Here is a 24,830-nt window from a genome sequence, read left to right on the forward strand (position 1 = left end):
TTTGCTTAATTCTACCTTCCTTAGTCAGGCATTCAGAGCCATCTTTTAGTTTAGCCGTTCAAAGCCATCACTTTCCTTCATAGGCATTAAGAGCCATAGGTGCTCAAAGCCACCATCCCAAATAGGCTTTCAGAGCCATAAGCCTTCAGGGTCATTCCTCATATTGGCGTTTGGAGCCACCATTTCCATAGATGTTCAGAGTCATTTCCTTCATAGGCATGTAGAGCCATAGGTGTTCAAAGCCACCATCTCAGATAGGAGTTCGAAGCCATAGTCTTGGAATTCAGAGCCATATTTCAGGCATTCAGAGCCACCACTTTTTTCATAGGTCTTCAAAGCCATTTCTCTCAGGCATTCAGAGCCATAGTTTAGTTGTTCAAAATCGTTTGTCTTAGTCTTGGCATTCAGAGCCACATTTCAGGCATTCAAAGTCATGATTTTCCAAATTTTGTCATCCTTCATTGTGTATGATAGAGCTTATAGCTTGTGTTTTGATTGTATCATTGGTGCCCCTCACTTCACACTCTTGTATGATGCACGTGTAGTTTTCCTTCTATGTATGTTTGTCCCTAGGCTCCTAGATAGTTCAAATACTACTCAACTTTGACATCGATTTTTTATTCATGTCTGAAGACATCTTAGAGGGAGTCTGGATCCATAGCGCAGCTTTTAAGGCACTTTGAGAGCTACCATTCTCTTAGGATTTTAGAGCCATTTTTGTTCATTTGTTGGTTAAAGCAAGTTTGTGTTCTACTTGTGTACCTTTAGGGGTCTTTCTTTTTTTTCGATAAAGTTCACTTCGTTCCACTCACTAGTCACACTTTCTTTTCACTCTAGTGTTCATATTCCTTACACTCGTTAACTCTACCAAAGAGGGGCATATTTGTAGACCCTTTTTATGGACCAAGGGGTATTGTTGGCCACTCAGGAGAGCTGGGCATTTTATTTGTTGGAGTGGGGGATGGCTTCTGCAAAGGTAAGCAAGCTGTTGAGATGTGTGGCAAGAATGTAACCACCTTGCCATGGTGGTTGTTGAAGCAGTGGAGCTGGTGGAGGCTTAGCGATAAGCAGTGGAAGTGGTAGAACTTGGATTGGAAGCTATAAATAGAGGGAGAGCTGGACTGAGATGAGGAACAGTTTGAGAGAAAAATATTGGAGCAGGGAAAAGAAAAACAGGGGAGTTACAAAGGAGTTGGGGGGGTTCTTTTTTTTCAAGAGGAAGATTCAGAGAGTTGTAAGAAGAAAGAGAAAATCTAGATTCAAAATGAGAAAAAAAAAAAAAACATAGCAAGGAGAGATAAAGTGGGGTTGAGAGAAAACTGAAGCTAGGGGTCACCCGAATTATGGTAGAAGATACTCATGTAGTCAGAACTCATGGATTGACCACTAGTTCATTTTGTTACTAATCCATGTGCATGAGAGACAAACTTGAATTAGAAAGAAGTGTTTTTTTTTCTCGGCTAATCATGGAGCCGTTGTGGAAGCTTTCGTATTTGTTGGAACCTGCACCTGTTACTCTTGTATTGACAACCGTGGCTATGACATTTGGTCCTGCACTTCAAGCTTTAAACCATGGGAAAGAGATGGAGCAAAACCGTGACTTATTAGAAGCATCCATTACTTTAGATAGGTCCCAAGCTCTTATGATCCCGATAATGAGCTCTTGCAGTTTGCTCTTGATGTTCCACTTATTTTCTTTTGTATCTCAACTCCTCACTGCATTCACTACTGTTGCCTCTACTTCATCCCTTTTCTTTTGCCTATCTCTTTATGTCATGTATTTGAAGTCGCAACTTGGGTTACAAGACCCATTTGTGTCACGCTGTTGTTCAAAGTCTTTTACTTGCATCAGGGGCTTCTATTGTTGTTATGCTCTAGAATAGTTGCGGCTTGGCTTATGTCTGGGCATTGGATATTGAATAACTTGTTGGGCATTTCTATATGTATTGCATTTGTGAGTCATGTTCGCCTTCAGAACATTAAAATATGTGCCATGCTACTTGTTTGTTTGTTTGTATATGACATCTCCTAGGTTTTCTTTTTTGAAAGATTTTTTGGGGCAAATGTTATGGTGTTAGTAGCTGCACAACAAGCATCTAATACTATGCACATGGTAGCTAACAGTTTGAGTCTTCCTGGGTTGCAATTGATCACACAAAAGCTAAAGTTGCCAGTGAAGATTGTTTTTCCTAGGAATTTGTTTGGAGAAGTTGTTCCTAGTGGCAATTTTGCAAACTTTATGATGCTTGGTCTTGGTGACATGGCTATTCCTGCCATGCTTTTGGCTTTAGTTCTCCGTTTTAATCATAGAAAAAGCAGGGATTCGGTAAGTCCCTTAGATATACCTTCAACTAAATGGCACAAATATGTAAGGTATGTCATTTTGGGATATGCGATTGGACTTGTAACTGCTTTGGCAGCTGGTGTTTTGACTCACCACCAACAAAACCTACCACTTTGCACCCCAAGCCCACACTCATGCATGACCACCTCAATCCCAATGACCACATCTCTTTTTTTCTTTTTATTTATTTATTTATTTATATAAATTCTTCATCTTTTGATATTAAAGTTTAATTTTCTAAAATTCCTATTTTCAAATCTAATTTTCAAAACTTCCATTTTCAAATAATTTTCCAAAATTCCAATTTTCAAATTTAATTTTTAAGAAATCCAATTCTCAAATAATTCTTCAAAATTCCAATTTTCAAAACTTCCATTTTCAAATAATTTTTCAAAATTTCAATTTTCAAATTTAACTTTTAAGAAATCCAATTCTCAAATAATTCTTCAAAATTCTAATTTTCAAAACTTCCATTCTCGAATAATTTTCCAAAATTCCAATTTTCAAATTTAATTTTCAAAACTTCCATTCTCAAATGATTTTCCAAAATTCCAATTTTCAAATTTAATTTTTAAGAAATCCCATTCTCAAACAGTTTTCAAATTTAATTTTCAAAACTTTCATTTTCAAATAATTTCCAAAATTTCAATTTTCAAAACTCTAATTTCCAAATTTAATTTCAAAACTCCAATTTTCAAATTTAATCTTCAAAACTTCAATTTTCAAATAATTTTCAAAACTTCAATTTCTAAATTTAATTTTCAAAACTTCAACTTCTAGATTTAATTTTCAAAACTTCAATCTTCAAATAATTTTCAAAACTCCAATTTTCAAATAATTTTTAAAACTTCAATTTCCAAATTTAATCTTCAAAGTTTCAATTTTCAAATAATTTTCAAAACTTCGATTTCTAAATTTAATTTTCAAAACTTCAATTTTCAAATTTAATTTTTAAAACTTGAATTTTTGAATAATTTTCAAAACTTCAATTTATTAAATAATTTTAATTCCACTATGATTTTCAAAGTATTTTTCACACCACCCCATTTTTTTTTCAAGTAATTTTAGGTACTTAATTTTCCTTCTCTCCTTAAGGATCAAAGTCACCAAAAATCCTGTTTTTGAAAATAAACTTGCTACCATTTTTTTTCCAGGTAAGCACCTTCACAAATTTTCTTTAATCTTCAAATAATTTTTTATTTTCTCGATTTTTAATAAGCATGAATGAACTTTTCATAATTCCAAAATAATGGAATTTGTGGGATTAATTCATGTAAAATCAATTGGGTTTTGGTGGGGGTCCAACATTCATAACATTTCTTTCGGAAATAATTAAAGTGACTTTTGTGATTGATATTGTTTGATTTTGATTGGTTTTGTGTGAAACATTTTACACTTATCATTGTGCACTAACTTTGTTTCATGATAGCGCTTTATTATTTAGTACCAAGGTACACTCTCACTCTCACTTTATTTATTTATTTATTCATTATCATGACTTGCTTTTGATCTATGATCATTTTAGTATCCATTGATTTCCTAATTAATTGTCATGCTTGCTTCATCTTATTTAGTAGAGACCCATTTTTAGGGACTTAGAGGGAGACTATGGTCTTTTACCGTACCTTCCCAATAAGTAACCTGACCTCTAGACTCGACTTTGATTTTCCACAGACTGTCTTTTCCAAATAAAGAGTCACACTTGGGGTTTTCTTTCTTATTTTGTTTTTCCTTAAAAAAAATAAAACAAAAATAAGTGGCGATTCTAAGTCTTTTTCAAAAAAATCAATTTTTCACCAAATAAAAAATGTCTCGTCGTCGAGTGGGAACACATCGAGCAAAATACGGGGTCCACAATGGATTTAATACATATATAGCTTCTTCTTTTTTCATGTAGAAATGATTCAATATATGTATGACTTTCCCTTTGTTTATTTGATTGTTTGTAAATGCATGTTGTTCAAATGAAACTGAAGGGATTCAACCCAAAGAGATTGATAGTCATTTAATTTTATGTTAGAGTTTTTGAAAGATTCCATCTATTTAAAAACTTACAAAGAAACTTCAACTTTGACTTTGGAAAATGAAAAAGGAAAAAATAAAGGTTTATGCAATAATTATGTTTTTATCTTAATTAAAATGTGTATACAAATTAGAATAAATATAAAATTTAAAAATAAAAACATGTAGACAAATGAAAATAAATATAATCTTTGAAAATGATATTTATTTCTCATAAAAAAAGAAAACCATTTAGAAGATTTTTTTTTTTTAATAAATTTCAAGAAAAAGATGGATTATGATAATAAGGTTTGTGAGTTTTTTTACTAGCATAGACAATGTTATTAGTAGTAATTTTTTTTAAAAAAAATTAATAATAAGTGACATAATAAATAAAATTACATAAATAACTTTATATGTCATACTTATCTTCTCAAATAAATAAATAATAAAGAAAAATAATATAAATAGGGTGGATTAAGGTTGCTATGGTATATTACAAGTTAGTTTCAAATGAAAGTACCTTGCACACCACAACCAAACAAACCCATCTTCAAACTTCTAATCATTAAAATTAATTTTTAAACATTAAAATCTACATCTCTAAAATTATCACAAAAAATATATATATTCTTAGATAATATATTTGTAAATATTATTTATTGATTAATATCATATTCTCAATTGAATTATTAGTATATTATATATTTTTATATATTATTTAAATTAATTCAAATTATATATAAATTGTTTAAAGGAAATAATTTATCAAAAGTTAATATTTTTTAATAATGAATATATTTATAGAAAACTCTCTAATCTAATTTAAATTATTTCATTAAATATGATAAAAAATAATTTACAAAAGCTTCATATATTCAAAATAATAAAACCAAATCTTCTTCACTATTTCTTCTAACCCCAATTATACCACATACTGACTTATAAAAAACTAATTATTTTTAATAAATAAAACAAGATTTCAAAATGTGTATATAAAAATTCATTTAATGATACTAATTTAAATAATATAATATGGATAATTAAAATTAATTTTCAAATATTAAATCATCTAGAGTTACCATAACAAATTTTGATTTAAATAATATAATTGAAATAATAATCGAATAAAAATCTATATGATTATAAGAAGTAAATGCATATGTTAATTTTAACTCTTATGTAATAAATTTCTTATTTAAAAGTGAAACATTTGAAAATGACTATAAAAAGATAATTAAATTATAAAAATAACATCATCTATGTGCACCCTTGCGGGTGACAACGTGTCCACCTACTAGTTTAATTTTAAAATACTTAAATTTTGAAAACCATTTTATAAATTCATGCTTGCATGTAAAAGTGACAATGGAATTAATAGTTAACACAACATATAAAATAATTTAAAATAACAGGCAAATCATTTTAAACAAATTACGTAAGATTAAGTATAAGGTTTGAATGAGATTAATCTCACATAAGAAAAATATTGATAGTAAAATGTATTTTGTTATTTTAATAACATTAATAATATCAATGTCAAAATCCTTTTTAAAATGATAATTTTAATATAAATTTATAGATTGTGTTTATATTGAACTCCAATTTTGACAAGATACTTTTAGTTGATATTAAAATTATCTTTCAAAAAGATGACTTCAGTATAAATTTATAAATCATAGTCATATTAATATCTCATTTTGAAAAGTTGATTTTATGTGAAATAAGAAATGAATAAAAGATGAGAAGCGTGATAGTATATAAGTGTAATTCACATGCAAATATAACAACATTCCACAATCAAGATTTATATTAACATTGAACAACACAAATTCAAATATCCTTTATTTCTTAAATCAATCTAGAAATTATTTCAAATCATTTCAATGATTTATTAAACAAATTCATCTCAAATTCTCCTCTAATCTACTCATTAAAACAATGTAACTCTTTTAATCCAAGATAAATACAAAGGAATTGGCTGAAAAAGATGTAGAGATTGTTATGGAAAAATGAGAATAAGCAACAAGAAAAATAAGAACACACAAATTTATGTGGAAAACCCTAGACGAGAAAAATCATGGGTAGAGGAGAAGAATAATCCACTATGTCAAAAATTGGTAAAAAGAGGGAAAGTATCAAGCGACTACTACATAAATACTTGAAAACCTATACACTAGATCATAAATATATATGGGAGAGAAATAAATAAATAAACCAGGAAAAATTGATAATTTTTTCTTTACCATATATATTGCACTACGAACTTTTCAGGTTTGACCAAAAAAGGAAATCAGGTCACCAAGCTTTAACAATCTTCCCCTTGACACAAATTCAAATGTAAGGAATAGAAAATACAAACTCCAATCTTCAACAAAAAAAAAACTCCTCACCTCTTCCAAAAACCCCCAAAGTGTAATTCAACAATAAACACTAACCAAGTCTAAACAATGCTCAACTTGGCTCCAGGGAATATCTTTGTCATCATATGAGCAGGATTATGATGGGTGCTAACTTTGGCCATAACAATATCGCCACGAGCAATGATATCACACACAAAATGATGCCACACATGAATGCGCTTTGTCCTCTCATGAAACATCTGAACTTTTGTGAGGAAAATAACACTCTAACTATCACAAAAAACTGTGGTAATCTGCAAGTTGTCACTAAGTTCACCAAATAGTCCTTTTAACCAAATAGCTTCCTTAAAAGCCTCTGTAATAGCCATGTACTCAGTCTTAGTAGTAGACAAAACAACTATAGTCTATAAAGTAGTTTTTCAATTGATAGCACAACCACCAATAGTAAAAACATACCCTGCAAGAGATATTTTATCAAGACCACTAGCAAAATCAAAATCGACATATCCAACAACTCCATCTCTAGTTCTCCCAAAATGCAAACAAGCATTAGTAGAACCGTGCAAGTATGTGAAAATCCACTAAACTACTTTCCAATGTTTTTTACTAGGATTTTCCATGTATCTACTATTGCATATGATAAATTTGGATGTGAACAAACCATAACATACATGAGAGACCCCACTACACTAGAATATGAAACTCGTGACATATAATCAACATCATCATTTGATTGTGTAGATAAAGCGGATGAAATTCTGAAATAATCCGCTAGTGGAGTAGTAATAGGTTTGACATTCTACATATTGAACCTATGAAAAACTTTCTCAATTATCCTTTCTGACTTAGGTATAATTTACCTGCCTCCTGTCTCTCAAAATCTTCATTACAAGTATCTTCTTTGCTGTTCCTAAGTCTTTCATCTCAAACTCCTTATCAAGTTGGACTTTTACCTTTTTTTTTATCTCTTCCTTATCCTTGGTTGCTATTAACATATCATCAACATATAAGAGTGGATATACAAATGACCCATCATCACTCTTCTTAAACTAGACACAACTATCATAATTGCTTCTTTTGAAATCACGAGTGGTCATGAGTCAAACCTCTTATACCACCACTATTTAGGTGACTGTTTCAGGCCATAGAGAGACTTTTTCAACAAATATACATAATCCTCCTTTCTTGAAACTATAAAACCCTCAAGCCAATGCATGTAGATGTCCACTTCAAGTTCTCCATGTAAGAATGTTGTCTTCACATCCAACTACTCAAGCTCAAAATCATGCATGGTCACAATACTAAGCAAAGCTTGAATCGAAATATGCTTTACAACTAGAGAAAACACATCAGTGAAGTATATACCTGGAATCTAACTATAACCCTTTGCAACTAATCTTGCTTTATACTTGGCTTCTTCAACTCTCGGTACTCATTCTTTCATCTTGAACACCCATTTGTAATGAACAACCTTTTTACCTTTAGGTAGTCTCACTAAGTTCTATGTGCCATTCGTTTGAAGTGACTCCATTTCTTCTTACATGACAATCATCCATTTGTCAGAATCATCACAATTAACTACCTCTGAGTAAGTAGAAGGTTTTGCACTGGAATCAATACTTTCAGCCACATTTAAGGCATAAGCAACCAAACCAGCCTCAACATATCTCTGTGGAGGTTTAATATCTTTTCTAGGTCTGTATTTAGAAATAGAATACTATGGTAGTGCTGTGCTGGTGAGAGAGTAGCAACAACACCACTCTTCATCTCTGAAATAAACTGAGATGTAGACTCTAGTATGGATCCTAACCTAATCTCAAACTCCACCTGTGTGCTTGATTTCTATTGCTCTTTATCACAAGAATATCTAGAAGATGAGTCATGAAGCATAGTATTTTCATAAAAAATAACATCTCTAGTGACTATGAATTTCTTGGTATCTAAACACCATAGCTTATATCCTTTAACACTAGACTTATAGCCAAGGAAGACACTTTATAGATCTAGGTTCTTGTTTTCCATTATCAACATGAGCATAGGCAGGACATCCAAATATCTTCAAATTAGAGTAACTAGTACGAGTACCAGACCATACCTCTTGTGGAGTTCTTTTGATAATAGTGGTTAAGAGAGAGCGATTAATGAGAAATCAAGCTGTAAAGGCAGCTTCAATCCAAAAAGACTTAGGTAAACCAACATTGGAAAGCATACAACATACTTTCTCCATCAAAGTCCTATTCATTCACTCAGCCACACCATTTTATTATGGAGTATGACGAACTATATGATGCCTCACAATTCCTTCTGACATGCATAGAGCATTAAACTCATCAAACTCCAAGCTATTATCAATGCAGAGACATTTTACTTGTTTTCATGTTTGCTTTTTAATCATAATCTTCCATTCCTTGAATGTAGCTAGCACATCACTCTTTTGCTTCAAGAAGAACACCCAAACTTCTTTGGAAAAAACATCAATGATAGTCAACATATAACTAGCATCTCTCTTAGAAAGCACCCTAGATGGTCCCTAGAGATCAAAATGTATATATAATCTAGTGTCCCTTTTGTGTTGTGAATGCCTTATGTGAATTTGACTTTTTTCTGCTTCCCAAAAACACAGTGCTTATAGAACTTCAATTTACTAATACTCTAACCGTTAAGAAGTCCTCTTCTGCTCAATTTAGTCATCTCATTCTCACTCATATGCCCAAGACGCATATGCCAAAGTCTAGTAACATCACCATCTGATAAGGAAGTAGTAGCAACAACTACATCACCTGTAACTGTGGATCATTGCAAGACATATAATTCGACAGACCTTTTCTGTCATTTCATCACAACAAGAACATTTTTGCTAACCTTCAGGACTCCACCTTGACCAGTGTACTTGTACCCTTTTGAATCAAGAGTACTCAATGAGATAAGATTCCTATTTAGATCTGGAACATGTCTCACATCACCAAATGTCCTGACAACCCCATCAAACATTTTGATTCTAATAGTTCCACTACCAACTATCTTACAAGATGCATTATTTCCAATCAACACAATACCTTTGGACACTATTTCATATGTTGAAGACAAGTCTCAATTAGAACACATATGAAACATGCAACCTGAATCAAGAATCTAATCATCGCAAGGTTTAGAGTTGCCATAAAAAACAATTAGGAGTCCTCCATCACTGTACTCATCTTCTACAACACTAGCTTCATCAAATTTTTCTAGTTGTTTTCCCTTTTGATTTGCAATAGCTTTCTTATTCTTATTCTGCAACTTATAGCATTTAGATTTAATGTGCCCATTTTTCTTATAGTACTTGCAGGTTTTGTTTTTTTACTAGATTTCAATATGCCCTCACATCACCACCAAAAAATTTTCCTATGTCCTTCCTCGAATATCAAGTTCTGAGTCTTCTGGTAGCTTTTCATCTGAATAAACTATTCACCTGGTGCAATAGAAATAGAGGACAACCTAGTGATGTCCACCGAGGAAGGTCATCGAGAAGCAGGGCAGTAAGCCCATCACTTCAGATGAATGAGCCTGCTTTGCACCCTCCACCTGTATTGCCACCCATTAAATCTGCTCCAGCATCTGAAATGACCAAACGTCACATGCCTTTCAAACCCACCAATCACACCCATTTTCCATACCCACTAAGCCCATTTGCCATGCATGGTCATGCATGGCCACGTGACGCCCGCCACACCCATTTCTTGCTCAGCATACCCATTTTCTCCCTCAAACTTATCCACTGCAAGCTGCGAACCATGGGCTGTGGGACATAGTTGATGATTTTGTGTATCAGTTTGAGAGCTTTTGAAAGTAAGGGCCTTTATTTTGTGCACATGCATGTTGGGACCCATCTTTTTGAAGTCATCAACCAGGCGGTAGAGGCTGTAGAGAAACGCATAAAGGAAACGTGTAGGAGTATTATGGAGTGCTATAAGGATGATGCCTCTCGAGCGAAAGATATTGCCCTGAGAAGTTCAGGGATAAAGACCTTTTGGGTGCAAAGAAATTTGTTTTAAATGCCCAAAATTTGTATCCTGGGCGTGAGGGTATTTCTCAAATGTTAACTATACTTGATGTGTACATCTCAGCTGAGAAGAAAGTGAGTGGAGGAGTGGATTGGTATGGGATACTTGGTGTAATCCCCTTGGCTGATGAGGGAACTGTGAAGAAACAATGCAGGGAGCTGGCTCTTATGCTTTATCCTAATAAAAACAAGTCCATTGGTGCAAATGGTACATTTAAGCTTGTTTCAGAGGCGTGGAGTTTATTATCTGACAAGAGCAAGTATTTGCTGTAACCTTTTCGTTTCCCACTGATGGCATTGTTTAAACAAATTGGTGAATAAAAGTCAAAGACATGAGTTTTTTATATTATTTTTTATTCTTCATTGGTGGCATGGTTCCAGCAGGCTTCAAGGTGGTTTATTATTATTTTTTTCTTTTCTCCCACGTGCCATCTTCTTAATTCCACTTTACATGTTAAAATTTTCATTTTTTTGAAAGTCCTGTTATCAAATAATTCTTTTAAAAATCCAAACGTTTCAAATTCATTCATTTATTCATTTATTTTATCTATTTTATTCATTTATTTTTTATTTGTCTATTTATTTATTTATTTATTTATTTATTATTTTATTTAAGAATATATATATACACGTATCATTTCCAAAATAATCTCGTAAAATGTGATTTTTAAATTTATTTTACGAAACTTCAAATCTAACATTCAATTTTCCAAAACTCCAATATTTTAAGTTTAATTTTTCAAAATTCAATTCTCGAAATAATTTTCTAGAACTCTAACTTTAAATTTAATTTTCCCAAAATTCAAATTTTCAATTCCAATATTCCAAAAATTCCATTATTCATGTTCATTCATTTAAACATTATTTTTGTTACTATTATTATTATTCCATATTTATTTATTTATTTTAAAATTTCGATCATTAAAGTTTAATTATTCAAAAAAATCTGACTTCCGAATTTAATTTTCAATATAAAAAATTTCACTATTCACGTTCATTCGTTTAAACTATCATTCCATATTTATTTATTTATTTCTTTTAAAAATTCAAATTATTAAAGTTCAATTCTTGAAAAATTTAACTGCCGAATTTAATTTTCAATCTCAAATATTCCACTATTCACGTTCATTCATTTAAATATTATTCTCATTATTATTATTATTCAATTCATTTATTTTACAAATTCCAATAATTAAAGTTCAATTTTTCAAAATTCCGTTTTTCGAATTTAATTTTCAATCTAAAAAATTCCACTATTCACATTCAGCTGTTTAATGATTATGTTCGTTATTATTATTATCTCGTTCATTTATTTATTCACTTATTCATATATTTAAAAATCTCATCTCCAAATAATTTCTCAAAATCTCAATCTCTAAATTCAATCTCCCATCTCTAAAATTCTATTTTTCGCAATTATTTACCTAATCTTTATTATTTCATCATTATTATTATTTCACTCATTTATTTATTCACTTATTTGTTTATTAAAATTCCGTATTTAAATAATTCTTCAAATTTTTTATTCCCAAATTTAGTTATCTGAAATTCCAATTCCTTTCAAATTTAATTACTAAAATTCTCATTCGTATATTTAATTTCTAAAAATCCAATTTTCAAATAATCTCTAAAACTCCAATTTTCAAATAAATTTCAAAAATCCAGTTTTCCCTCAAACAGTTTTAATTTCTATTTGGTGACGCATGTGGTATGTTTTGTGCTCTTTATTATACACTGACGTCATTTTTATGATAGTGCATTGCTCGTTCGTGGCCCAGGTATGCATCCCTTCCCATTCTGGTCATTCTCTATGCATGTTTTGATTCCATGTGTACATGGTCATTTGAATATCGTTGGTTTTCCTATTGATCGCCACGTTAGCTTCATTTTATTAGTAGAGATTCGACTTTAGGGACTTAGAGGGGTACTACGATCTTTACCGTACCTTCTGATAAGTAACCTGACCCCCAGCCCGATCAGGTTTTTCACAGACCACCTTTTCCAAAATAAGGAGTCACACTTAGGGTTTTCTTTCTTATTTTGTTTACCCTTTTAAAAATAAAACAAAAATAAGTGGCAACTCCAAATCATATTTTTTGTTAATAAATAAATCATTTTCGAATAAAGATCGAGCTTGCCATCGAGTGGAAAATGCATGAACTGAAATGCGGGGTCCACACATGCGATTTAACTTCTTGGTTAAAAGGAATCGAAAAGAGAAAAATATTTATAGTGAAAAATTCTAAGGGAGAATCATTTTTTGGTAACCATTTCAAATTGATAAAAACACCAACTCCCCTTTAACATGATATATACTAATCTTCCTAATTTTTATGTTTTTTATAATCTTTCTATAACCATTTAATAAAATACTATTTCAATAAATATGTTATTTAATAAATGTATGCACCTTAACTCTATTATATGTTACAAATGAGCAAAAGAGAAGATACTTATAATAGGACTTGTATGTGTGAATCCACATTTTTCATGTATATTCCTACTTGATGGTGAAACTTGCTTTTTATATTGTGAAAAACTGATTTTTGAAAAAGATTTTAGAGTCATAATTTTTTTTGTTTTATTTTATTTTTAAAAAAAAACAAAATAAAAATGAAAACCTAAGTATAATTCCTAGAAATGAAAAGTAGGTCTGAACAAAACCGAGTCTGGATTCAAGAGTCAAATTACCTATCGAGAAGGTGGGGTAATAAACCATAGTACCTTTATAAACCTTAATAATAGGTATCTACTTATCAAGGTGAGGCAAACATAACAATTGATTGATTAATCTATGGATATTGAGCAATAATCATCATGATAACGAGGAATAAATAAATCGGAGAGATTGGGGAGCGTACCTTAGTAACAAGTTGTGTGCTTCACAGGAAACATGATTTGTGTACAATGACAAGTATAAAATATCTCCCGTATCACAAAACAAATCAAAGTCAATCAAGGTCAATCATCCATCTTACTTGAACTGTTATCAAAGATGATATCACAAATGTTGAGCCCCCCAACAAGGCCCAATTTATTTTAGCATAAATTTATTTATGAATTCCATCTTCCCAATGATCATAGAAAAGAATCATAGGAATTTGGATAAATTCTATTATTTTGGAATTTAGAGAATTTATTCATATTTATTAAAATAAAATAAAAATATCAAAAATCAATGAAAATAAGAAAATGTGCATGTCGGAAGTATGACAGAAAATGTTTATTAAAACTGAATTTTTTTCTTCTAAATGTGAAATATAAAAAAACTGGGATTATTTTAATGAAAAAGACTTCGAAAACCCAATTTAAAACATGTAAGATCACAAAGGAAAATAAAGAAAAGCATCAAGAGGAGGATGGTGTGTGGCCATGCAAACCATGCAGGAGTGGTTCCCAGGGTGCAACTGGTGGCTGCGGCTGGTATTCTCTGAATTCCTCCTCCTGCTGACCTGACAATCCCTCTCATGTCCTTCACCTGCTTGAAATTGCCTCCTTTCAGCACTGTGCTTTGTCAAAGGTACATCTTCTTGTTTGCACAGGTTTTGATTGCCTGTTCCAAGCTTCTGGCAACGCTCTTTCTAACAAACAGAGCAAAGAAGTCCTCTTGGTCCTCAGCTGGATCTTTTCGAAGCAGATGTTCAGAGCCTTCAAAAACAGGGAGGCCAGTGAGGGAATGGTTTTGCGAGTTGGAAACCATGTGTCGCAGCAGGGATAGGACAGATTTGATTCCGTCTTCCTTTTCAATTTGATGGATGGGGCATGTGCTGTAAACAACTCTCCTGTCTACCGGAAAAGATAATGCATGTTCCAAAGCCTTCTTCTGAAAAGCAGCAAGCTTGTTTAGCCCTTACTGTGCCAGCATCATCTGTGGCGTCACCTTTGAGTATGATGAGTCGAATTCCAAAAGATGTTCTGCACTTGTGATGACAGATGACTTTGAAAATAACTGGTGACTGCAACTGACTAGTTGCCATGGGAAGGAACAAAAAAAAACAACTATCTCCTTTGCATTCCAAGGGCAAGATATGAGGCAAAACACTATTGGATCAATCATCTCTCTTTATTGCTTGGTTTTACCACCAGAACTAAATAAGAAATCCAAAATTGTTGGAGCTTTCGTCAATTTGTTTTGTGAACCTCCACTATTTTCAACACTCCTAATTTCTTTATTGGTCTCCATACTGACAGAGGGACAACAATGGACCAATCCATCTTCAAGGCAGATTCAGACTTTTGCTGCAAAAGCTAGAGTCGAAAAGAGAGCCTTCTGAGCTGGGCTTGATGTGTCTTTATCATGTCCATGGACTAACTGGTCCGAAACTGAAATAATTAGAGAAGCTGGAAGCCCCCATGGTACTCTGCTTGAGTTTTGAAATCTACTAGATGCCCTTTCATGATCCTCAGCAAGATCTGAGATAAATGGAAGTTGACTCACACCAAGTGTTCATAGTCATTTGAGCAGAAAAGAGATTCATGACTGATGTTACCGTCCATGGCACTCAACATTTTTCACTACCCAAAGAGCACATTTCAGATACTAAAAGCTCCTTGGACCTTCTGATTCTAGCCTTTTTCTCTTTCGTTGGACTCCTGAATGTCTTCAAGTGCCAGAAGACTGATCAAGAGATCCTCATAAGAATGTTTCCGCAATTCCAGGAAATCTGTATTACAATATTCTGTAAGGACTGGCGACCTGATGCTCCAGCAGAGAATGCAAGAAGTTTAGGAAGTTCCTTCCTCAAGCTTGACAGGTGTTTCTTTGGTCAAATGCTCATTGGCAACAAATGCACCATGTGCCAACCCAAATCAATTGCATATACACTTCCATTCTTGTGAGGAATGACATCAACATGTTGTCATAAAACAAATGATGATCAAGCACAAAATCACAACTAGTAGACTGCCTCCCAAATATGGCCCTCTGCTTGTCAAGATTATTCCAATGAAGAACCTCACCATTCTTCAAAATCTCAAGATGATACACCCCTGTCAAGGCTCAGTGGCCCAGTCGGGAGGCAGTCAGATTATCCCCTCACACCTGAGTCACCTGCTGAGGCAGCACTGCTAACAGTATCAGCGTAAGCAACAGTTTCGAAGAATTTGCAGACATGGCCATTTGGAGAGGTGTTGGAGGTCGAGGTAACGCCCACACTCAGCCAGAGAATTGGCATCCATGTTGGTGATGAGGTGGAAGTCTATCAAGGTGCTCCTATATTCTATGACCATCGGAGAAGATTGATAACCGAATATCAACTGTTCATCAATTCAGGCTGTGAAAAGAATCCCGGTAGCGAACAGTTCCATCCAGTGAAGAAGTCCAGCAGTACACAGTATAGCAGTCAATTCTGGAAGTTTATGGAGGCTGGCTATGCATTGATATCAATGTAAATCTGATAGCAGTACCAAGTCACAGGATCCAAAGTAAGTGTCCTCTAACAGCTACAGTTATGAGACAACAGCTGCTCATATGGATCAGGATCAGCTTCAGCTTCTCTATTAATTACTTCATTCAGAGCTTTTGGTTGACTGCCAGAAGGAGAGACATTGAGACTGATCATTCTCATCAGTACAGGTTTACTCATCTTACTAGCTGACTGCTTTGAGATTCATCACGAGCTTGCTGGGAACACATGATCTCCCATTTGATTTGCAAATGGAGTCATATGACTCCCCTTTCCTTCCAACTAGAACATGAATGCTATTCAATCTCAATTCTAGATGCAGTTTTCAAAGAGCTCTTGCAGGTCATCGACCCAGTTCTTCAAATGCCTAATTAAGCAGTTCATCAGAAGCTATTCAGAAAGATGGAGGATTAAACGATTGTGATCAGCCCTGCCAGTCCAATCACTATCAGATTCTCATTTTAGGCATGCACTTCCTATTGGTAATCTCTTATTCCCTTAGCAAACTCATCACAGAGGTCTTCTAAAGGCTCTCGTATACAAGACTTGAGAGTAGAGGCCCCATGACATATGGAAATTCCTTCTGCTCATAACCAGTTCTGATCCATGAAGAAGATCCCTTAATTTGCTCTCATTTGCATTTCTCTTCCCGGAGTTCCATGGGATCCTCATTGTCATGTCTATTCTCATCATTTTCTCATCTCATCTTCATTTGGTCCCTTGTGGTGCAGCGGGAGGTTTGTTTTGAAACGAAACAGAAAAAACACTCAAGAACAAACACAAAGATCACAATAGGGTCTGAAATTAGGAATAATTCTGAAAATATATTGAACTCCTTCCAACAATTACAATAAGCCTTTAAATAATGTTGTAATGCAAAAATAAAGGAAAAAACTGAAATAGGAAACTTAAAATAGGAAACTAATGATCAAACTAAAATAGAAACTAATGATGTAGAAAATAGAAACTAACCTAAAATAAAAACTAATGACGTAGAAAATAGAAATTAATCTAAAATAGAAACTAATGATAAACTTAAAATAGAAACTAATGATGTAGGAAACTAAAAATAGAAACTAATGTTGATTGTGAGTTGCATCACCTTGGTAGTAAGAATGAGAAGCCTGAGTTTTCACAAATCAATGGGGGAGGAGCTGAAGTTCGCAATGGTCCTTGTGGAGTCTGTTATTCTAGAGGCTGGTTTAGACTTCTCTATGGTCTCTGATGCTTTAGATTGAGCAGGACCATTATGTTCTGTTCACATAGGAAAACCACCATCAAATGTATCACTTGATCTCTCATCACAATCTGCCTCCCCAAATTCTAAGATCGGAGCATCTGCAGAATTAGTCTGAGCTATGTCCCCACTGGCAAGCTTTGATTCCAAAGGGATTCACTGGGTTGTTTAAACTTTTCATTGGACTGTTGGGAAATAGCATCAGAATGCTGTCACTATATTCTGAACTATTGTCCTGATCAGAAGCTGCTCTCTCAGCTGTACTAAGCCTTTCCCACCTGATAGTTCTGCTTAATTGAGCAGTCCCACCTGCGAAATTCCCACTTGGCAATGAAGATCCATACTTAAACGAACCTGTAACACTTCCCTCACTCTTGAGACCAGGATATACAGTTTTGAGACCTTTAAGTAGTTGCAATCGCTCAATCTCCTCATCTTTTTTAGCAATGTGTCTTTGGGGGATGCCACTGATCCACTCCTCAAACGACACAAGATTGCAGTGCAGGCAGCAAAGAAAAGAGCATCTCCATGCATTTCTCAATGTTTGGTATATACTCTAGGGAGTCAACAGAAGCTCCATCCAGACCAATGATCAGGGCCCTTCCAGCATGAAACCGATAACAAGCTTTTCCAACCAGGGTTATAGACTTGGTAAGAAGAAAACTGAAGTAGATAGTAGATGTCATCAAACAATTTCTCATTCCTAGAGCAGAAAATATCTTTATCAGATCTTCCAAGTGAGAGAGCAAATGTGACTGCAGATTTAGCTTAAGGGAGCTGAACCTGGAGAGTTCAGAAAGCTCATCAAGGAAACCTAAGAGTGGATTGGCTACTGAAATCTGGAGCACTTTAATGTGTCATGTCCCATGACCCCAATGGCAGTCACCATCATGAGCAGCAGATGGAAAATTTTAGACCAAACTTGAGTATCTTAAACCACTTTCCTGCTCTATCTCAGACTTGGACCAAATCACTTTCCATGGCCCACTTTTAGTGCTCAACCTCTAGATGCCAGCTACAACATGCAAGATCATGAAGAAAAACAACCTAGTCCAGACTCCAGTCAAACCACATAGGGAGCGGCCAGAAACTACCACAGAGTATGCAGCATATCCAAAGTCTGAAACCCCATAGTAGAAGCCATCAATAACAAATGCAATGGCATTCATTGGTGAGATCCAGCAACAAACAATATACCACACCAGGCCATCTCCAGAACTTCCGAATCTGTTGTGAAGAAGCAAGCAAAAGTCTCAAAGCCAAGGAAAAGGATAACAGCCAAAGCAATTCCTGTGGCTAAATCCATCTTGAGGACTTTGTAAATTACTTGTTGTGCTTCCTCATCATTCCCTCAGGAGTAGCCACTGGCAAGAAGAGCCTTTAGTATAGGGCCCTCTCTTGCTGTCATTCTTTCAAAAACAAGTAAAGTAGCTTTCTGTACAGATGAAGCTCCTTTTCAACTCACGAATCTTCCACAGGAATGGATTCTTTATCTTCAGTATCAAAGTATTCATAGGCTGGAAGCTGAAGATTGAACATTTTTCTCCTAAGCTTTGTGGCCTGAAATCTAGCACCTCATGATCCTTTGAACAACCTCCATTTTGGAATTGAACAGAACCAGCTAGTGAACTGTTCCCTTCTATGAAACTCAAGGGATGATGACTGTTCTCAGTGCCTGAAACAGGTGGACCAACACGAACAGAATTTATCAATGGTAAGCCAGGGATATGCCATTTTTGAGCTTCTTCAGACGGCATTTGAGATGATAAGGAGCTTGATGACAATGATGCCTCAACAGATACCCTCTGATTATGCAGTTCCTTTTTTAAATCCTGTACCACGGAAGACCTCTAAGCCTCTTCAAAGTCAATCAACTGAGAGTTCTCTGAACCAGTACCTGTTTCGACACCATCACTGTATGCTTCTTTTTACACCAGCAACTTCATATCCTCCATTGTCATCTCATCATTTGAGCAAGTCATTGTTGAATGTACAAAATGCAAGTGGACCTGAATATGAAAGAATCCGCCTAATCTAAGGAGTCTGCATAGTCCATTTGCCACCCAGCTGAAATCTCCAAGTGTAGATTCCTTCCCTTAAGAATATTCCATCCAGATAAACAGGATACAAAATACCCTTCTGGTCAAACATGTGTGACCCATAATTACAGGTCCCATGCTTTCAACTTTACTCATTAATTCCAAATTTTCTTCTGTCTTCTGATCACACTGTTCTGAGGAAAACCTGTTGGGTGGCCCACTGTGACAGACATGATCATGAGATTTTTGACAAGGGTCACTATCTTCACCAGCAAGCATAATTCTAGATGTTCCCAGGTATGACAATTCTGACTGAGAACATGCCTGAATTCTTTGAAATTGCAATACCAGCATCTCCACCAGTGAAGCTTATACAGTTCATCCCAGGATGCATCGTGAGAAAATCAACAATTTCAGAGCCTTTCCCAGTAACAGAACTGATAAGGTCTTTTGGAAAGCCAGCCAGGTGAAAGCAATGCACCATATGAAGAGCAGATACAGCACCCTGGGTTGGAGGCTTGAGCCTGATTGAGTTTCCAGCAATCAGTGCAGGAGCAATTTTTGAGACAGCAAGGTTGACTGGATAGTTAAACTGGTGGAATGGTCAAAATGACCAGGTGGAATCTTTTATGTGAGGCAGTACTTGCTCCTCTCATTCCCAAGAAAGCTATCAGAAACCAGGAACTTTTCCTCTCCCACAATCTTAACTCCTTCAGCAGTATAAGAAACCAAATCCCCAGACCTCATAACCTCAGTAACTGCATCCTTGGCTGGCTTTGCAATTTCTTTCTCCAAACACTCTGCAATTGGGCCTTTGTGTTCTTTGAGGATAGCAGCTGCCTCGTGAAGCAGCTTAGCTCGCTTCCAAATCGGTGTCTTTGCCCATAGCTTTTGTGCACTTTTTGCTATTTCCATGACCTTGTTGACCTCTTCTTGTGAACAAGCTTGAACCCTGTACCGAGTCTTCCTGGTGGTGAGGTTAACAATGGCCACAGACTTCCCAGAAGCAGCCTTCTTCCATTCTCCCTTTGAGTAGTATTTGTGCACATCTCCATCAAAACCTCCAAAATGTTCTGCAGCATCCTGATTATTGTGCCCAGAATAAATGCTGAGAATATGAGAGTGCATATCAGTTAAATAATCTTCCACTCAGGTTTATAACAGATGATAGTGCCACCAATCATAACACTAATGTTCTGGCTGGAATCCCCAAGTACATGAAGACATGCCCATTGTACATTGGTATTCCATTGCTTCTTTTGTTTAACTCCACCCTTCACCTTCTGCACACCCTCAGTTGCCATGAGACCAGCTTTTGAGCGTGATGGTGGTCACCGTTGTGTTGGAAATTTTCCTCATGATGGTGATCGTGGGTGGTAATTTTTATCCAACAAGGGTGCCTGCTATTGTGATCCTCATTTTGGGGCATAGTTCGAGATCACCCCTGAATACTGTAACAAGTGCTAGCTTTGAGTTCTAAGGGCACCCAAATTCTTCATTGATTCTCCAGCAGCTTTCCTTTATTTCGGTCTGTATTTCCTTCAAATCTGCTCCTTTACTTCTTGCAGGGTTTGCATTCTGAACCAACACGGCCTTTCCTGCACTACTTCCAACAGCCATGAGAAAACCATCATCTCCATCAAATGCTGTTCTGAATGTCCATGTCTGCCATTGAAGCTACTGCATATGAGTCATCAACTGCAGCTGGGGTGTTCTTCTTCTCAACAGTTTTCTCAATCATATCCTCTTGGGAATCTCTTTTCCTCCCAGGTGCCTGTGTATCTGACAAAATTCCAAAAATGGAGAAGATAAAGTCACTTGGTTGTCAGGATATGTCACATCCATGACAGAGTTAGGTCCCATGCATCAAAGCCCAATGATAATATATTTGAGACTGCTGTTGTCTCCCGCATCCATGGTGGCACTGGCATTGGCCACCAGAAGGGTGGAATTCTGCAAGGCAGAAGGCTTCTCAGGAGATAGGTCAGTCAACAAGGATGAACTGAAAAGTCACAAAACTAATCACTCAAAGTAGAGTTTCATAGCTTGAGAGCAGTTATATTGTCAGTAACCAGCTTAAACCCTTGCTTGAGCATCAACAATCTCAGCAATGGTCATTACATCAAGCAAGAAAAACACTATTTCACTAACTTCAGCAGATGCAAGGTGCCCCAATGTTTCTTGTGACCCACAAGCTCATAGCCATCAATAACCCCACTCTGCTTTTACTAAAGGCTAAAGATTCTTCAACAACTATTCCTGCATATCCCACTCCAAATAGCAATGCCATAGCAACATCCTGATTGGCAGCAGCCCAGGACTAAATAATTGCAACTGCACCTGTTATACTACTCCTGTGCACTTCAGCATTTGCTCTTCAGTTACACCGCCCCCTTAGATGGCATCTATTCCACACATGAAGCAGGCAAGATTCACTATAATAGGATCTAATAGCAGCAACAAACAGTGTAATCCTGAAGTGATGTGCATTTCCATCATGAGGTTCACCATAATGTGTCAATGGTCTAACATCAATAACTGACTGAGGATCAAGTTCATCATCGAATGCAAGACTATGCTTTAGCTCTCAATCTGAACTGTCTATTCATATCTTGAATTATTAAAATGCTGAAATTAATGACTCACTGAAACCTGCAGATTCCTCATCTTTCAGTTTCAATGGGTTCCTCTAAACCTGCTTATAACGGCTGTGATCTCACCTGGAGATATCTTGAACTCGATTTCATTAATATCTTCAACATGCACTCCTGTTGGAGCACATAGCAGCAGGAAGAGGTGCAGTAGGTTTTCCAAAATCAGAGATGAATTCCAGCACCTGAGCACCAGTAAATTCTCCAAATACACCCTGTATTGCCTTGCCAACTTCAATGTATGGGGAATCTTATGTGGTTCTGAAAAGACATCAAATACGCCAAGAGGTGATAATTTGCAGACAGTCTATTTCACACTGCAGTTCTGGTTGGAGTCTTCAGTGTGGAACCAAAAGATGAAAATGAGGCAGCAGCCAATTCTGAAAGGTAACCATTTAATCTACTGTGCCCCTCTTGATCTCCAATAGCAAAACTCTGCTCACCAGATCACAGTCCATTCCCATGATAATAACCACTTCCAAAACCACCAATGATAGGGCCTGGAGTTCTTTGATTAGCATAACTCACATGAATACTCTGGCACTTAGCTCCTGGCCATCCACTCAACTCGATGACAACTTTAAAGCAACATTCAGCATCCTCATTCTACTTGATCTTCAGTAGCCATAGATTATCACATGAATGGCTTCTTTAGGCAAGGATGTCGGGCTGGCACTTTCAGTGGGCAACCAGAAAACCAGGGGAAGGTGCAGAAACAGGAAAAAGGGTGAAACAGAGAGAAACAAGAAGAAAATAAACAAACAAAATAGGAATACAGTGAAGCCACATTTCATGCTCTTTCAATAGGCTTGGAATGGCGAGAAAAAATTTCACAAGCAGATTAAAAACAAAATGCAGTCAATATTGTTGAATATAATGAATTTATAGTGTACAATCTTTCCTTTTTAATATAGATTACATGTATGGTAGTTAGGACTCCTAGTCTTGTATATATATATTTTCTCAATTGTAAGTAGACACTACATGAATGAGAATCAAGATTTTCTTCTCTCTCTCTCTTAACATGGTATCAGAGCCAAGAGAGAAAACCTAATTCTTTCCAGTTTCCCGTGTCATCAATTCCAGGAAACCTTCCTGTGACCGTGTTTCATTCCGGTCACCTTCCCCAGACCCCAAAGCTTTCCAGTCGGTCGAATCGTTGTCAGAAAACATTTACCGCCGGCGACTTTTCCGACAAACTTTTCCGGCGACGTCTTTTTCCAACACCGCAAGGAGCGCCTGGAGGAGATCTCCATTTTTTCCCAAAGCACCGGAGCCAGAAAACCACCCACGCGCTGGCCACGCTCGTTTTTCCGGCCGACGACTACATCTCACGCGCCGACGCATGAGGGCGCGTGAGCCACTTTCCGACGACGTGCTTCCTCCTCCAGCCTCGCCTGACGCAGACTAGCCACCCTTCATACCTGTTTTTGCCATCCGAGCCCTGCACGTGCCTCTTTTGGGGTTCTTTTGCCTCCGCCGGCCCTCCGAACAGTTTTTCCGGCGTCCTCCGACTATTTTTTCTCAACCCCAATCCCTGCACGTGCCTTGGGAAGTGTTCTTCTACCTTTCCGGTGGTGCCACGGTTGTTTTTCTTTTCTATTTGGTCTCTCACACGGGCGATTCTTCTGTTTTTCCTTCTTCAGTCGCATTTGAAGCCGCATTAGGGCTCTCTTCGATCCAAATATACTTCATTCTCCAGATAAGTGGATATGGCTACTAAAACTTCCATTTTTTCCTCTGTCATATCTGGATCTCCTATGATTACTTCGGAGAAATTGGTTGGCAATGAAAATTATCTTTCTTGGTCTGCCTCTGTTGAACTTTGGTTTATGGGACAAGGATATGAGGATCACTTGGTTACACAGGAGGCAGATATCCCTGAGGTTGAGCGCGTATAGTGGAGAAAGATAGATGCCCAGTTATGTAGTGTATTATGGCAATCAGTTGATCCCAAGATCCTTCTTCATGTTCGGGCCTACAAAACTTGTTTTAAATTTTGGACTCAGGCCAAAGGATTATACACGAATGATATCCAGCGTCTTTATAAGGTGGCTTCTGCTATTGTCCATATCAGCCAACAGGACTTGGATCTATCTACTTATATTGGCCAGATTGCCTCTCTTAAGGAGGAGTTCTTGACTGTGATGCCTCTTACTCCTGATGTTGGGGCTCAACAAACACAGCTTGATAAGTTTTTCATGGTCCTTACTCTTATTGGCCTCCGTCCGGATCTTGAGCCTGTCCACGATCAAATTCTTGGTAGTTCATCAGTTCCGTCCTTGGATGATGTGTTTGCTCACCTCCTTCGTATCTCGTCCACTTAGACTTTGCCATCTGATAGCAGTTCAGATTCTTCTGTGTTAGTTTCTCACACTACCTCTCGAGGAGGACGCAGTGATAACCGAGGTAGAGGCCAACGTCCTCATTGCACCTATTGCAATAAACTTGGCCACACTCGCGATCGTTGCTATTAGTTACATGGACAGCCTCCTCGCACTGCCCATGTGGCCCAGTCCTCTGATTCTCAGCTGCCTCAGCCTCTGAGCTCCTCCGCATCTCAGGCATCTCAGGCTTTTGTTGCCTCTATTGCCCAGCCTGGTAATGCTTCTGCCTGCCTTACCCACAGATCCTCTCTTGGACCCTGGATTCTAGATTTTGGAGTTTCTGATCACCTATCTGGTAATAAGGATCTTTTCTCCTCTATTACTACTACCTCTGCTTTACCTACTGTTACCTTAGCTAATG

The 24,830-nt window shown here is 36.1% G+C and overlaps 2 pseudogenes; one reads left to right on the top strand and one right to left on the bottom strand.

Annotated features, from left to right (window-relative positions):
* The first annotated feature begins 1,466 nt into the window (after positions 1-1,466).
* Positions 1,467-11,023, top strand: LOC117932050 (annotated as a pseudogene).
* Positions 11,024-19,568: 8,545 nt separating this feature from the next.
* Positions 19,569-20,734, bottom strand: LOC117931827 (annotated as a pseudogene).
* Positions 20,735-24,830: the final 4,096 nt, after the last annotated feature.

This window comes from Vitis riparia, chromosome 15, assembly GCF_004353265.1.
Source record: "Vitis riparia cultivar Riparia Gloire de Montpellier isolate 1030 chromosome 15, EGFV_Vit.rip_1.0, whole genome shotgun sequence".
Classification (NCBI taxonomy): domain Eukaryota; kingdom Viridiplantae; phylum Streptophyta; class Magnoliopsida; order Vitales; family Vitaceae; genus Vitis; species Vitis riparia.